This window comes from Canis aureus, chromosome 20, assembly GCF_053574225.1.
Source record: "Canis aureus isolate CA01 chromosome 20, VMU_Caureus_v.1.0, whole genome shotgun sequence".
Classification (NCBI taxonomy): Eukaryota; Metazoa; Chordata; class Mammalia; order Carnivora; family Canidae; genus Canis; species Canis aureus.
Window position 1 is genome coordinate 37,586,641 of NC_135630.1, and position 17,075 is coordinate 37,603,715.

The following is a 17,075-nucleotide window of genomic DNA, read 5'->3' on the forward strand; positions in this document are numbered from 1 at the left end:
GAGCCACCTGGGCTGCCCAGAAAGTCTTTTTGGTGTGCATTTGCTACTTTTGATTGCCAAGAAGTCCTGTTTTTCTGTTCAGTCTCAGAGATAAGGAATTTGAAAGCTGACACAGCCAAAAGAATACAAGCAAATAATATGTGTAACTTTTGAGCAATGATTGTAAAATCTAGAAAAAATGGATCATTTTGTAGCAAATAAATTTTCAAAACTGACCACAGAAGAAATGGAACACTTGAAAAGAGCAATTATTATAGAAAAGAAAGTGATTAGATTTTACACCTGAAATTAATAGTACCCTATATGTTAACTAACTGGAATTTAAATAAAAACAAATTTTTTTCAGGCAACATCTTCTTTCCTTAAGACATCAGTCTTTTTTTTTTTTTAATTTATTTATTTATGATAGACATAGAGAGAGAGAGAGGCAGAGACAGGAGGAGGGAGAAGCAGGCTCCATGCCGGGAGCCTGACGTGGGACTGGATCCCGGGGCTCCAGGATCATGCCCTGGGTCAAAGGCAGGCGCCAAACCACTGAGCCACCCAGGGATCCCTGACATCAGTCTTTTCAACAAAGAAGAGAAGAGAAAAGAAAAGAAAAGAAAGAAAAGAAAAGAAAAGAAAAGAAAAGAAAAGAAAAGAAAAGAAAAGAAAAGAAAAAGAAAAGAAAAGGAAAGAAAAGAAAGGAAATGATTAGGGATTTCATAAATAATCAGGGTCCACTGAGACTACAGCTGAGTTTTTAGCTAGCATTTAGGGATCAAGAGAAGAGCTCTCCTTGGTGTCCTTTTTTATTTTTTTCTGATAAATCATCCTCTCAGAGTGCCCTTAATGGAGACATGGTGGGATTCCCCAGCCTGAGATGGAGAGCAGCCTGCAGGTCTATTAGGGAGTTCTCTTGGGCTCATCCCCAGAGGAGAGGGAAGTAAGCAGGATTGGGAAGAGGAGAAGTTGAACTGTGATGGGCAGTTTCCATAATGTTTGATTTAATGAAGATCTCTGAAGTATGGCCTTTCAGAGTTGTCCAGAACTGAGTGAGGGTGCTGAGATTTTATACTCCGGCACCCCATCAGGTATTATTCAGTGTCATCTGTCCTGGAAAGTGGATACGTTTGGATATGCCAAAGTAATTCCCAAAGAGGGCTGGGTGGCAGTTGAGTGCTATCTGTAGGCCTCTCAGAAGCTCAAGAAGGGAGAGAGAGAGGGAGAGCAGATCTTCATACCTATAGGGAAATCTAGGTGGCAATGACAGCTTCCACTACAGGTGGGCCATTATTTTTCTTTGTGACTCCCCTGAGTTTCTATCCTTTATTGGAATATCACAAGTTCTAAACTGGCAGTTGGTGAATAGTTCCCTCATTGTGGGCCACTGCTGCTGCAGCAAGCAGGGTGACCATCCTTTTGAGGTGTGTGGAGGACATCTCTGACCCCTCTTTACCTCTCAGCCACCAGAGAATGAAGGACTCGGGCTACTTATTCAGCTATCTCTTGACCAGGCAGATGGAAGAGGAGGAAGGGAAGGGTGACATATCCCCTGATCCCCTGGCGGCAGAGTTCTGCAGATAAGCTCCTCTCGGGGGTCTGCTGCTTTACAATGCCTGCCATCTTCATCATCATTTATCCTGGAAGAGAAAGTCCAATATCAGTTTCCTTGACCATGATCCCTATGGTGCCCAGGGCTTTCCACAGGCCACCACAGTACCAGCTGCTGTTTGACCTGGGTGAGTCAAACTGATGAGAGCTGACAGTGGAGAGGAAGGGGGTTGCAGATAGGCTAGCTTTTCCTTGAAATCCCTTTCTCATCTTGTCCATGAGAACCATGTGAAAGATTTTGTTAGTTGAGTAGCTGAAATCAACATGATAACTCAGCAGCCAGTGGACCCAGTGTATCCTGGGCTGGAGGCAAAAAAAAAAAAAAAAAAAAAGAATGCATTCCATTTGGAGGTGAAGGAAAAGTTTAATCAGTCACAGGACTGGTCCTTATTTGTGTGCCCATCCCTAGGCTAGGACCCCTGGGGATCTCTGAAAGGAAAAAATAGCAAGCTCCTGGAGACAGTGTTCTCTGTGTATAATTCCATCCAAAGAGATCAGTGTTTATGTATTTAAGTAAAGCCTTATGTCTTATACATGAGTGTGAGCAAGTGGAAATGTTTACTCAGCCTGAATCCCTGGTTGCAGATCTCTCTATGATCCAGGCCCTTTGAAATTCAAACATATTCATGAGGCTAAAATACAGATGCTCTTTATTAAGACCCAAAAAGCCGATTTAAAACAATAACTCACAAACCCATATGTATGCTTGGAAATAGACGTGTTAATTGAAGTAGCCCTATTGTGGGGAGCCAGGAATTGGTAACTCCCTAGAAGGGCATAAAGAGTTGGGGCAGGGGCCACACCCTGCCAGCAGTCCCGACTGTGCCATCTCCACGGAGCAGAAGGAAGAAGAATGCAAGAGGCATGGAAGGCAGAGCTGTGGGTGCACAGGCAGCTCTGTCTGAGTGTGGATGTTGGAAGGAGACATACAAAAGGCAGAGTCACAGTGAAGGACAAATGCTAAAGCACGCTCTGGGGTGGTAAGAGAGAGCAGTGTCAGGGAAGCTCCAGTATCAAATGAGCTGAAGTTTGGAGGAAAAAAGTCAAGGACAAGAGAAAATTAATTCCTTTTTTCATTTTGCTTTTTTCATTTCTTCCCCAGGGAAGAAATGAATTTGGGTGTTGTTTGGGGGCTTCTGGGGGTTCTCTGCCTCAGGTGTCGGGTTCCCCTAGCTTGTAGGGGAGGCAGGTGTGTGACAGGCTATACTGGTGGCAGGGTGCAGAGGAAATGCACAATCACACACCCCCCTTCATTGTTTTCCTGAAAGTTTTCACCTGAGTGAGTAAGAAGGATGAAGGATTTGATGCGGGAAGGGAAACCCAGGAAAAGTGGAGAGATGGAGAGGGTACACCCAGCTATGAGAGGGCCGAGAGGTGGGGAGGAGCCCACCTGCAGGCTAGCCCTGCAAGAGCCTTCCAGACGCTGAAATCATTCAAGTCCTGGGTTCACATAACTGTATTTCAAACAGGAGAAGAACTTGATAATATGACCTTAAAGAATCCACTGTCTGGAATCTCTCAAGACAGAAAGGATGAGAGAGAGAGAGAGAGAGAGAAAGAGAGAGAGATCCCACCAACAAGTGTAGTGCTGATATGCAAAACTCGAAAACAAAACAAAGTCACTTTCCAAATATGGAGCTAAAGTCCATTGACCTTAGTGTTAATGCTTGGAAAATCCCCCAAGTCCAGTTGCTGAACAGTCTGTTTGTAAGTGCTTAAGGAAGAAGCACTTAAGGAAGAGCCCAGTGAGCTCTCATGAAGGATACCAAATATAGATGTTTCTGTTTGCATATGGTGAGTCTGGCTGATGAGGGTGCCCGAACTTCAGGAAAGTATTTCTGTTTCTCAGGATAGCCCAGTCCATAACACAGAAGCATATGGGCTGCAAGGCAGTAGGAGGATTTGTGGGGGTGCTGAAGACATGCCCCAAAAGAGTGTTGATAAGTGGAAGGGTCTCCTGCGGTCTACCATAAGGATCTGTTTTTTGCCAGGCTCCAGTTTACTTAACAGGCAGAAAGGTAAGCACAGTGATTATTAGCAGTTTTTGACTTGAATGGATTTTCTACCTCAGGCTCAGTCACTTAGCAGGTGGGTGACCAAAAAAACTTACTTTATTTTTGTGAGCCTTGATTTCCCCATATGCCAAGTGGGAGATAATTCTCTCCCGACCCACAAAATTATACATACACACTTCTATGCATATAAATGCATATTGTGTGGATGTGGGTATATGCATAAATATGTTACATATGTGAACATTAATATGTCTATATATGTCTATAAATATATGTAACACATGTGCCTAGCATAGGTGTGGCATGTTGTGTGCACTGGACCTGTGGTTGTTGGGTGGTGGTTGTTTATCTGAATACACTAGCACCTCTTCCTCTAGGAGGCAGGGGCAGGAGTTTATGTCTTTGAAGGGCAGGTTTGGGGGCCCCAGGGCACGAATGTATGAGAACAATAAGGACTTTATGAAAGGGGAAAATTTAAGGTTGGAGTAAGCCTAAAAGAAATTAATAAATTCCGAGCAGATTTGCTAAATGAGAATGGATTGCGGCACTCTGGCCAGAGGGAAATTTAGGAGTTAGTGTAGCAATTACAGCCCTCCCAGAGTTATAGGGCGCACCGGAGAGTCTTTAACCAATGCCCTCTAGCTGGAAGAGTAATTCACCAGGCTGGGCTGTACATCTAGAGAGAACCCTTCCTGAGACCAAACTGTTTTTTCTTCCAAATTAAAAAGCAATTTACATCCCTAAATCACAAGCTGCTGAGCTCTCCCCAACACCACTATGCAAATCTTATTCTATAGGCAGATAGATTGAGATGGCAGTAAAAACAAAACAAAACAAAACAAAACAAAACAAAACAAAACAAAACAAAACAAAACACCAACCACCACTGCTCCATACACTTAAACCTTTTCTGCTTTTCTGTTCTCTCTCTCGGTCTGGGGCGGAGCAGAGTGCACGCCCCCATCTCCACTGCTTCCAGAGTCTGGCGGTAACTGCCCCATGCACTTAGTCCATTCACTGGCTGAGCATCTGCTGAGTGTGGGACAAAGTCCTGACCCTCATCTGAACTGTCAGCTTAGAATGGGAAGCAGAGAACTAATCAAGTCCCAGGTGTCCATCTGGATCCCAAGAAAGAATTAGATGATATTAAAATAAAATGAGGGAAATGAATAGCTATATAGTATTGATTATGCATGATGGGCTCTCAAGTGGCAATTCTTCAAGTGACAAAAGAAAGCCCGGTGAGTACCAGTATCCCCATGTTATCAGTGTGGATACTGAGTATCAGTGAGGTGAGAATTGCCACTTGAGATTTGGCGCTAATGTGTGCAAGGTGGATTATATGCCCACCCTCTGGACCTTTTGTGGTGCTACCGTGATTGGCAAGCTGGCGGTGAGCTGGAACTCCAAGGGAGTGTGTGCCTTTGTGTGCGTACACGGGGATATGGGGGACTTGGGGGTGGGTAATAGAAAAGAGGAAAGCTAGGCCAACAAAAGCCACCAAGGACACTGCATGTAACATTGTGAAAAGGAGGCAAAGGTGTCCATACAAACCACTGGGATTGGATTTGGGTTGTGCCAATCTGTTGTTTTCAAATGTGTGGTCTAATGACCGTCAGCATTGGAATCACCCAGGAAAGCTTGCTAAATAATGCAGCTTCATAGGCCTGATCTCAGCTCTAGAGAGTCAGACTCCTGGGGGTGGTCTCGGGGATCTGCCTGTTTGTGAGCCTCAGAAGGAGCAGATGGATATCTCAACAGTTCGGAGATAAAGGGGCTGAGACATGTCTCTCTCATCTTTCTTGTCACCAGGCCAGGCACTGTGCTAGGCACCTTGAGATACATGAAATATGATTCCTGACTTCCGGCAATCTACCGAGGACAGGAATTAAGTGTGTTGATTTTTGAACCTTCCCGGAGAGCCCAGGCATATGTTATTCACAGCTCTAACTCTCATTGATTGAGAATGAATGAATGGAGTTTGTAGGACCTTTCCTTAATGACCCACAAAACGCATGCTATAAAGAACTTCAGGGAAAACCTAGGAAATTGTGAAGACTGGCACAGTATTGAAGTATATTGAAATATGTGTGGGGTGACTTATCTGTTGGTTGAGGTCATTGTCTTCATGTGTGAGCATCTGGAGCTCACCTGAGGCCAGTCAGGGGCTCCTGACCCACACTGGCTTCACAGATCTTACCTTGCGGCTCTAGTCTCTATTACCACCAAAACCCATCGGCTAGGTGCCCATCTGCCTGTTAAACAGGAGATTTTATCCCCCTTTCTCTGTTCACTTACAGCCTGCAGCTCATCATGAAGTGGAAGAGAGAGGGCTTTGAAAACCAACATGTTTTAGGGGCACCTGGGTGGTTCAGTTGGTTAAGCGTCTACCTTCTGCTCAGGCCCAGGATCCTGGGATCGAGCCTCAAATGGGGTCTCCTGTTCAGCCGGGGGTCTGCTTCTCTCTCTGCATCAGCACCCCCTTACCTGTCCCGTTCAGGTTGTCTCTCGCTTTTTATTTATAAATAAATAAAAAAATCTTTAAAAAGCAACAACATATTTTATTACCCTCTTTGGTCAAGAGAAGCCAGGAAAGAGCAAGCTGGAGGGGAGGAGGGGAGGCAATTGCCTCACTGGAGCAGGGTGTGGGCCGCCTGGAGGTGGGACACAGCGATTTTATGTTCAGTTCTGCACACAGTGCCGAGAAATGGGCACCCCTAGAAATGCTGGCTGAATATGTGGCGGGCACTCCTGCCAGCTGAGCCCAGATGGGGCAGCCAAACTGCCCAGCCCCCTCCCCGGTCCTCCCTGCCTGGAAAGAGATACGCCCTCCCCCACAACCATGGGTACCCTGAAACACCTAACTCTGTGGCCTCCTTTTCTTTTTCTTTTGTCTTTCCAACCCCCAGACCCTCACTCTGCTCTGGGGATCTGCCCAGTTCTGATGAGAAGGTTAAAGATGCCACAGCCATGAGCTCTCCCTTGGGCGGGTCCTCTGGAGCACCCTGGCTTCCTGCTTTCTTCAGGGCTTTTGGCTTTGCATCCCAGTCTCTGCTGTTCTCCCCACTGGGAGCTGATCCCCAATGATTATCCTGGACCTGGTGTCCTACCACCCACCCCCACCAGTCCCCCCACGCATAAAGACGCTGCCCCTCAGCCAGCTTGGAAGGTGCTGCCTGGGGCCAGGCTGCATCTGGGATGTTGTGTGTTCTCTGTGGCCTGATGAGCACAAACTGAACATCACCACCACTGGCCAGATGTTTCCCACATGCCTGGACCCAGGCCTGGCCCAGGGGCTGCAGAGTTTCTGGAGAACAAAAAGACAAAAAGATGAGCTTTTGTCAGTGAGCTTGGAATCTCTTTGGGAGACCAAGTCTAGGCACCACCCAGCCACCAGAGCACGGCGCCCAGCAGTTTGGACAGCAGATGGCTAAGGGCTGGAGCAACAGGCCAGCAAGGGTCTTGTGGGAGACTGGGTGAGGGTGGGTGCCAGTAGAAGAGGAAACTCCACAGGGAGGTGGGAGGTTAGTGTTGGAGCTGGGGGAAGGGCGTTCGCAGGCTCAGGGAGGCTCCGTGACCCGTCCCACTCCATTGCCCACATTTTAGGCTCAGACCATGCCTCCGGCCCCTGTTTGGCACTGCAGGCCCTGGTTCCTGCTGCCAGGACTTTGCACATCTGTCTCCCCCCTTGCCCCCACCCCCCAGCTACCCCCCTCCTCCTGGAATTCCTTCAGGAGCCTGCAAAGGGGCCTTCTCTGCGAAGCCAGAGGACCAGCAGCTCCAATCACGCCTTCCTGTAGCTGCCTCCTCCCCAACTCCTCGTGCCTCTGTCATTGCTGCCCAGACTTCACCCGCCTCTCCTTCCCTCCACTGGGCCCTCCCTGAGGCCAGGCCCCATCTTACTTATTCATCTGTGATCCCTAGTGTCCAGTATGAGGCTGGCACACAGGAGAGGCCAAAAATGCCAGCTAGATCAAACTGAGCTGCTGGGCACACCCAGCTCCCAGGCCCTCCCCTCTGCAGATATGCCCTTCCTGTCCCCATGCCGACCCACCCCCCTCACCACCCTGCATCCGTGCTCCTCTCCTGCTCCCCTGGGACCCTGCCTAGGGTCCAGAGTCGGGTCTGCCACCCACACCCAGTGACACCCTAGCATTTGGGCCTTGGGTTCCTCAGTGTCCATCAGTCAGAATGAGATGTCTGCACAGAGTTGATATGATGTTCATGAGGCCCAGGCCCTGGCACCTCCCAGGCTGTCTACAAACATCTGTGTCTCCCCCGGCTCTTGGCTCCCCTCACTGGTCCCTGTTCTGCTCCTGCAGCCCCCAGCCAGCGTCCTCCAGCCTGTCTTCACATCGCTGACACCTTGTGGCCCAGGATGCTTTGGCCTATTTGGTGAATAGGAGGCAACGGGACCCTGGCAAAGGGAAGACTGCAGCTTGCAAAGGTAGGAATGAAGGCTCAGAGAGCCGGACCCCCAAGGAGGAAAATACAAGCTCAGCCAACCCCTTGCCTTCTCACCGTGTCTGTTGTGGCTGGAGGAAGAGGGTCGGCCCAGCTGCAGATGCTTCGACCCTGCCGATACCTGACAGACCTGTCCCACTAAGGATGGCAGAGTGTGACAGTGGCTGTGAAGGTACTGGATCATGCCCTACTCATGACACCTCCTCAGCTGTGTGCCTTCCGGCAAGTGAGCCTACCTCTCCAAGCCTCAGACTCCCTCGGTAGAAAATGAACAGTGATGATCAAACCGTCCTCAAAGAGGGTGATGTGAAGATGAAATGAAATTTAATGCTAACAACGTGTTTAGCATGGTGCAGGGAGCAGGGGAAGCATGAAATGAATCATATAAATTAGTAAATATGTGCATTTTCACAGCTTTGCCAAGCCCAAAGAACAGAATGATCCTTAGGGTGTATGGGGCCCCAGGAAAATATTTGATTAAAAATGTGTTATCAAATCCATGTGGAGTCTAATGATTTATTGATGAAGGTTTAGAATAATGGGCAGAGAAGAGGAACGTAATTGTTTGTTGGCCTATTGGAGCTCGTGAAGATTCTTCAGAGAGCCCCTGCACTGCCTCTCCCCGTTCAGGTCCAGGAAGCATCTCTTTGTATTCTTTATTGACAAGAGCACATTCCTGGCTAATTTCCTATTTCCCACTGCAAGGAACAGGTGGCAACACCATTTGAACCCACAATGCTATGGCTTCCAGAGTCTGTAAGTCACTGAGGCCACATTCGTCTCTTTGGCTTTGCCATATCCCAGCGTCATGTGTTCAATGTTGGTGGCCACCATCACTCCTGAAGCCACATCAGCCACATGTTGTCCATGAGCATGGACTTCACTGACCTCCAATTTCTGTTGTGCTTCATTATTGATGACCACACGTGCAAGACCTGGCCCCCAGGACTGCGGGGGAAATGGGAACAGTGATTCATTTTCTGGTCACATTAAATTTGCCACTTGGAATGTTGAAGCACAAACCCACAGCACAACTTCTACCCACATCTTCGCTGGAACTGATAAAGACATCCCTAGAATGTCATGGCTCTCACTGTGACCCAGGTCCCTGCCTTCCCATACCACCACTCCCAAAGCAGTGGGAGTTGACAATGGGCACCTCGCACTAAGAGCATCCATCCTCTCTCTAGCAGGTCTTTAGAGGGCCAGCAGGAGCATGGTGTCCCCATACCCATCAGCCATTAGAAACTGTATCATGGTTTTCTCCAAAGCCCTCAGAGGATGTAGGCACAGTCACCCCCTGGAAACTGCCTGACTTGGAGCCAGGCAGGAGGTATGGGCACCATCCTTGGTGCCAACAGTAGGAGGAACACAGGGTAAAGATGGTCCACTACCCTTCTCACCACCCTTAGGTGTCATAGACCTGAGGCAACACCATGATGGAAGACAACCAGCATTTAGGCCCACAATGGTGGCTCAAACCCAAGGCCCTGTGGACTGTGGGTAGTTCAGAGCTCCCAAACTTACTCTCTGGCATGAATGAGTTACCCCAAATAAGTATGTCAGTACATTCTAGGAGCCCCAGTTCATGCCTCCAGGGAAAGAAATAGCAGGCCAGCCAGTGGTGGTCATCCACTTCTCAGATCACTCTTCTGGAACCATGGCCTGGTGGTGGGGTCCTGGGATGATCCCCTAGGCATGGATCCTGAAGCTCCTTGAGATGCTTTGCAGACTCCATGCAGAGTACAGGGTCCGAGAGCATCTGGAAGGGGAGACACAGAGTCAGAGGCTCCTGTCAGTCTAGGTCTAGAATATGAGTATCCCACATGGAGGCTCTGCTAGCCCTGGAGGGTCTTGGGTACTAAGAGAACCTACAAAATGTTCTTTCTAGCAGCAATGTCCACAATAGCCGAACTGTAGAAGGAGCCTCGGTGTCCATTGAAAGATGAATGGATAAAGAAGATGTGGTCTATGTATACAATGGAATATTACTCAGCCATCAGAAACGACACATATTTGCTTCAACGTGGATGGAACTGGAGGGTATTATGCTGAGTGAAGTAAGTCAATCGGAGAAGGACAAACATTATATGGTCTCATTCATTTGGGGGATATAAATAACAGTGAAAGGGAATAGAGGGGAAGGGAGAAGAAATGGGTAGGAAATATCAGAAAGGGAGACAGAACATGGAAGACTCCTAACTCTGGGAAACGAACTAGGGGTGGTGGAAGGGAAGGAGGGCAGGGGGTGGGGGTGACTGGGTGGCGGGCACTGAGGGGGGCACTTGACGGGATGAGCACTGGGTGTTATTCTGTATGTTGGCCAATTGAACACCAATAAAAAATAAATTTATTATTAAAAAAAAAAGAACCTACGAAATTTTCAATTTTCAAGGAGGGGGCTTCTGGAAGCTGGAACACATGCAGGCCCTGGTGTGGGCCTGGGTGCCCTGCCTGAGCAGAACTCCCATTCCCAGCTGATCCCAGTTACCCAAGGGAGATTCAGAGAATTTCAAGGAAATCACCCCAATGGGGCCCCCTGAGACACAGGGCAGGGGTCTCTTTGCCTAGGCCTAAGGAAACTTCTTCCCTCCCAAAATTAATAATAACTAATGAATGAGATTTTAAAGCTAAGGCTCATGAAAAACTGAACTGCATAAGAAGTTCTGTGCTCTTTCCAGCATTCACCCGACTGCTGTGGGGTTGGCTGGGCTGCAGTGGGGCAGATGGGCTTGGCTGGGGTGGCAATGGCTCAGGTCCCCCAGGGAGGCTGCTGTTTGCAGGTGTGAACTCATCAGGCTGGCACTTCTCCCCCCACCTTGCCTCCCTGTGCCTGGGCAGGGGTGCCCAACCTGGTTGCACACTGGGGTGACCTGGTGATGTTCCCAGACCAGTGCCAGACTAGTTAAATTCTGAATCTCTGGGAGCTTCTGCACTCAGGGGATGGATAAAAGGAAGGAATGAGAACAACAAGGTCTCTGGGCACAGCAGGCCTGAGTTCAAATCTTAATTCCTCTACCTATATGCTGTGTGACTTTGAGCAAGCTAATTAACCTCTCTGAGATTCCATTACCTCCTGTGTAAATGGGAACCTTAGGCCTCACAGGACTGTCATGGGTTTAGTCACCGAGACCATGGATGTCAGGAAGATATGTTGTGTACCTTACCAGCTGTATGAACGTGGGTGATTACCTAACCTCTCTTAAACCTTCATTTCTTGCTTTTCAACAGGCATAATAATATTCCCACCACTACCACCCAGAGCTGTGGAGACAGAATAGGATCACGTATTCTAAATACCTAACAGGGTACCTAGTGCACTATAAGGAATTAAAAAAAATTATTCTCTTGCCTCTGGTAACTGCCTATAAGAAGTGGATGAACCCAATTCCCCATCCAGTTTCTGGCTGTCTCTACTTCCCTGTCGCTTTCCTGTCCGCCTCCCTGCACCTGCTCCCCACCCTGACAACACACACCTCATCAATCCTTCTCTCCCCTAACTGCTCCAGTCATATTAATCTTCCTTGTTCTTTCTTATCTCTGAGCCTTTGCTCCTGTCAGGTGCAACGGAATGATCTCCCCTCTCCTCTCTGCCAAACCAGGATGAGCACTTCATTCACGCCTTTGTCAAATTAAAATGTTCTCCATGACAAAAAAAAACAGGAACCAAGCAAAAGGACAAACCAAGGGAATATATCTACATATTCATATTCAGGCAATATGATGAGCTCTTACAAATTAGTGAAAAAGAATAATAACTCAATTTTTAAAAAGAGGCACTGAACCCATGGCAGTTTACAAAGAGGGAAGTACAAATGGTCAATAAACATATGAAAAGAAGCTCAGACTCACTCGTTATTAAAAAAACGCACATCAAAACAATGAAATGCCATTTTTCACAATTATCTTGGCAAAATAATGATGACAATCCAGTCAGGCAAGGGGATGGGAAGGAAGACACAGCCGTGTACTGTTAAGGGGAATGTAAGCGGGTGTAGCCTGTTTGCCTGGCAGTTTGACAACTTTACCAATTTTTTCAAGGCTTATCCTCTCTGAGAGTGTGATGCCACTGCGGGGAGCTGCTTTATAGTTGTAATTTCTCATGCCCCTCTATTCATTCGACAGCTCTGTAGTGAACTCTGACTGTGTGCAAGCATGATCCTTGGCATTGGGATACAATGAGAGGAGAGCCAAACAGCTACATTTCAATTCGTTTCTTCTTGCTGCTGTAACTTCAACCAACATTGATTTGGTGTCTTATGGTTCTGCTGGTCAGAAGCCCCACAATCAAGGTGTCGGCAGGGCTGTATTCCTCCTGGAGGTTCTAGGGGAGAATGCATTTCCTTGTCTCTGTCCAACTTCTAGAGACTCCCTGCGCTCCTTCACTCGTGGCCCCTCATCGTCTCCTTGACTCTGACCTTCCTGCCTTCCTCTTTCAAGGGCACTGAGATTACAATCAGGGCCCACCTGGATAATGCAGAATGATCTCTGCATCTCCAGATCTTTAACGTAACTGCATCTGCAGAGTCCCATCGGCCACCCAAGGTGACATATTCACAAGTCCTGGGCATTAGGATGTGGATGTCTTTGGGGGTCCTTGTTCTGCTAACCACACAGCCTCATGGAGTTAATATTCTAGTGCTGAAACACAACGATATTCATGGCAGCATTATTTGTAACAGCAGAGAACTTGAAAAGCCTAACTGATCATTAATAGCAGACTCGTTAAATTGGTTATGATGCCTCCATTTAGTGGAATCCCAGGCTGCCAAAGATCTGAACGAGCTAGGGCTGTTTGTAGTCACAGGGATCCATCTCGCAGACACTTTGCTGAGTGAAAAAGTGACTGCAGGGCAGAATGAAGAGTTAGCTGACAATTCCGTGAAAAGAAAAGTACATATGCTTTGATATGCATAGAACGTATTTGGAAAGATACACAAGAAACTGTTAAGGAGACCCGAATGGGATGGGGGGTTTGAGTCAGGGTGAGACTCTTAATATATCCTGAGGAATTGCTTCCTTTTTCACCATTTGTAAAATAACTTTTCAATGAAAAAAAAATCTAGCTAAGGAAAGGATAGAAATGAGACCATCCGTACCTTAGCGACACCCCTCCATCACTACCCAAAAGATCTGCCCCAGTTCTCTTCTGACATGATCTGCCCTCTGAGGCACCTTAGAGCAGCCAGAGGTTGGTTGGCCTAAACTGGAAGCGGTAGATGCACCTGTCCCCGGAGGGCTGGCTAGAGGGGGATGGCAAAGCACAGAGGTGGGACCCAAAGGAAAATGAGGTCAGGCCAGAGAAAAGCCAGGTATTCATTCATTCATTCATTCATTCACTCATTCATTCAATAAATATGTGCAGGAAGTCACTATGTGCAGGGCTGAGTCAGGGCTGGGAGGGAGAACTTGGAGCCATTCCTGGGTGATGAGGGGCACTCACTGGAGCCTCAGCTCTTAAAGTGGCCATCTCACTTCAGGCCCATGAACATTTGTCAGGTGCCCTGATCCTGGATCCTCTGGGTACCTGGGTGCTGTTCCATCCTGGCCTGGAGTTACGACCCAAGCAATGAAGAAGTCAGATGTGAATTTTAGAAAGCCCTTTAGGCTGCAGGGGGATATAGAGACCAAAAGGGGCAAGAGATGAGGCAGGAGATGGGCTGGAGGCTGGTTCAGGGAAAAGAGGACAAAGATCAAGACTAAGACAGTGGCTGCTCGGAAGAGGCAAAGGGTCTGAGGATGACTTGGTGACAGACTGAAAGGAACTGGAGGAGCTGGAGGGAGCCCCTTTGTCTCCTTCCGGAGACTCTGCACAGAGAGCAGCATCTTCTTCTTGAGAAGGAGCACAAAGGAGGCAGTGGTCCTACTGTGAGGCTGAATGGGTAAAGGCACTTGTGGGACACCCAGAGGATGCTGCTGCTGCTGAGGTGGGCAGTGGCCAGAAGCAGAATTGAGACCAGAGGGACAGAGCAGCCGCAGTGCAGGGAGGGGAGGGGCCACACTGGCTCAGGCCGCATTGGCATACACAGCGCCCTGCTCCTGCTTACTTTTCATACATGGAAATAGCAAAGTCTTCTAAGACGTTTTCATTCAAGTTCTACTCAAGAAAGAGAAATCACACACATGACTTGCTTTTTTTTCTCTCTTTTTCTTCATCTGCTTTCGAGGTGGCTTTGGGAGGAAGCAGATGGAGTTGAGGTAACCACCCCCAGCCACCCTGTGGCACCGTTCCTACCAGGGAATGTATGGACAGTGAAGCAAGAAGAGGGTGAGTGCCCATTTTGAAGGGTCAAACAGAAGAGAAAGGAGGTGGGGAGGAAGGCTAAAAGGGGTCAGGGACACAGTGGAGTGAGGCTCCAGAAACATTGAGAAAATGAAGGGGAGACAATGTTCCAAAAAAGCACATTATACATTTTGAATTTTAAAAACTTTCTTTTTGGAAAGGAGGCAATGGTTAACACTGTCAGATACTTCTCCCATATCTCTCTCTCCATCTCTCTCTCTCCATCTCTCTCTCTCTCTCTCTCTCACACACACACACACACACACACACACACACACACACATACACATCTATCCATCCATCTATCTAATCTTCAGGCAATGCTGGTAAAGAACCTATGCTCTAGTTGGGTGAAAATTGAAACTAGCCACAAAATATTTAAAGAACAGCTTAACCCTGAAGCCACAGAGGAAATGATTGATAAGTTTGACAACACACACAAAATTAAAAGCTCTAGTACAAAAAAAAAAAAAGGAGATTCTTCAGTACAAACTGTATAGGTATTTGTAGTGCATATGGCAGACAATTCGTTTCCCTAATTACATTGAAAGAATCATTGAGAGAAAGACCCCAAATGAGCAGATGTCAACAGGAAGTTCTTAAAAGCGAAAGCCAATATGAAAGTATTCTCAACTCATAATTAAAAGAATGTAATTTAAAATGGCAAGGGACTTCAATAATCACATCTCAGATTGGAAAATATTAAAATGCTCATTACTGTCAAGTGCTGTCCAGGATTCGGGGAAATAGGCATCCTCTTACTCTTGGTGGCAGTCAATTGGTAAACGTTTTTGGAAGCTTATTTAGGATTATGTCAGCATTTAAAACACGTATCCCGGGACGCCTGGGTGGCTCAGCGGTTGGGCGCCTGCCTTCGGCTCAGCTCGTGACCCTGGTATCCAAGATCAAGTCCTGCATTGGGCTCCCTGCGAGGAGCCTGCTTCTCCCTTTGCCTATGTCTCTGCCTCTCTCTCTCTCAGTCTGTGTCTCGTGAATAAATAAATAAATCTTAAAAAAAAAAAAACACATATCCCATTTGACTCATCAACTCCACCTGGTCCTGGATAGTACACAAGCTGTACCGGTAGGAAATGCTCAGAGCAGCACTGTTTAAAGATAGCAAACTACCTAATATTCATCAACTGGGGACAGAATTGATGAGTTATGTTGTATCTGTAATGTGGAATATCATGTAGCCATTAGGAAGGATGAAGTGTAAGTAAAAGCAGCTCAGTAGAGAATAGTGTGTCTAGAATTATGCCATTACGCTGATAAAAAGCATATGCTGTTATATGGATGACATTACATTTTTTTTTTTTGAAGGATACATGTCAGACTAGTAAGCATGTCTGCCTTAAAACAGGATATGAATGGTTACTCCAGCAAATGAGATGAGAAATGCAGGAGCAGGTCTTTGGATGGAAATGATGAGTCTGGCTTTTGGCTATTGAGTTTAAAGAGCATTTAGAAGGAAGACGGGGACTCCATGCAGGCAGAAAGGCATTGCTATTATCGATTTTATGTTTTTGAGTATGATTTGATCTTTTTATTATGTGCATGTACTACTTTTGTATCATAATAGATTTTAAATAAAATTACATTAAGACAATAATTGAGTAGCTAGCCCAAGGCCACACGTGAGAAACATTGAATTGTTCAGCCAACCGGGGCCAGTCTAGGAGATCCCTCTGGGCTACCCCTCGCACCACGTTGTTTCTCATTTTGTGAAGTCCTTATGTCACTGCATATTGTTCCTGAATACCTTTAGGAAAATATTGCTGCAAGGTGCCCACAATGTTCCCCCACTACCACCATAGGCCACTGCCATCTTGCCTGAAGATACAGCCGTGGCTGGAGTATCTTCTGGGCAACTTTCATTTCAGGTGAAGACAAAATGAATCACTAATTTGGGCAACTGTGTGTGCGTGTCCCACGGTGAGTGGCACAACTTGGTGGATGGAAAGAGCCCTGAGCTGGGGACAAGGACACCTTGGCTCTAATCCAGTTCAGCAGTCAACCCAACTGTGTCTTAATGCCAATTTCATGGCCTCTCAGACCTTTGCTTGGCTCTAACATGAAGGAATCCAATTCAAATCATGCCCTCCAAAGATCCTCAAAGGCCAGACCTTCTGGTTTTTCTACATTTCCTTCTCAACCCCAGTGCAAGCCTTGGTCATATATTCTTTCATTTCTCTACTTTACCATTGAGCCTCTGTAGGAATGAGCTAACAGGGGCTTGGGTGCATGCACCCTGGGGTGGAGAGTTTGGGCTCAGTCACATATTCTTGGGTTTGAACCCCATTTCTGCTTCTCACCAGCTGTGTGGCCTGCAATAAGACAACTATTCTTTTCTGAGCATCGATTTCCCCCTGTATAGAGTAACTTCAAGGTAATGATACAGATTACAGATGCTTCAACTCAGGGGCCTGGCACATAATTTAAAAAAGGAAATTCTTATCATTGCACCAGAAAGTAATGATGGGGGGAATGGAATGCCTACTCCCTCACCTCCATCAAGGGTTCTCAAATACTCTTCCTTCAGGCACCTTTGACTGTATGCTCTATTGAAATTGTTGATGTCCCTAACTCCCTCACTAGACTGTGAAGTCTTTGGGATCCTGAATCATGATTTTCACTCCCTGATCCCTCATACTTGCCACAGTGCTTGGCACAGAGAACTGCTCTCTATACATTTGTCAAGTAAGGGTACCCACGCAGGA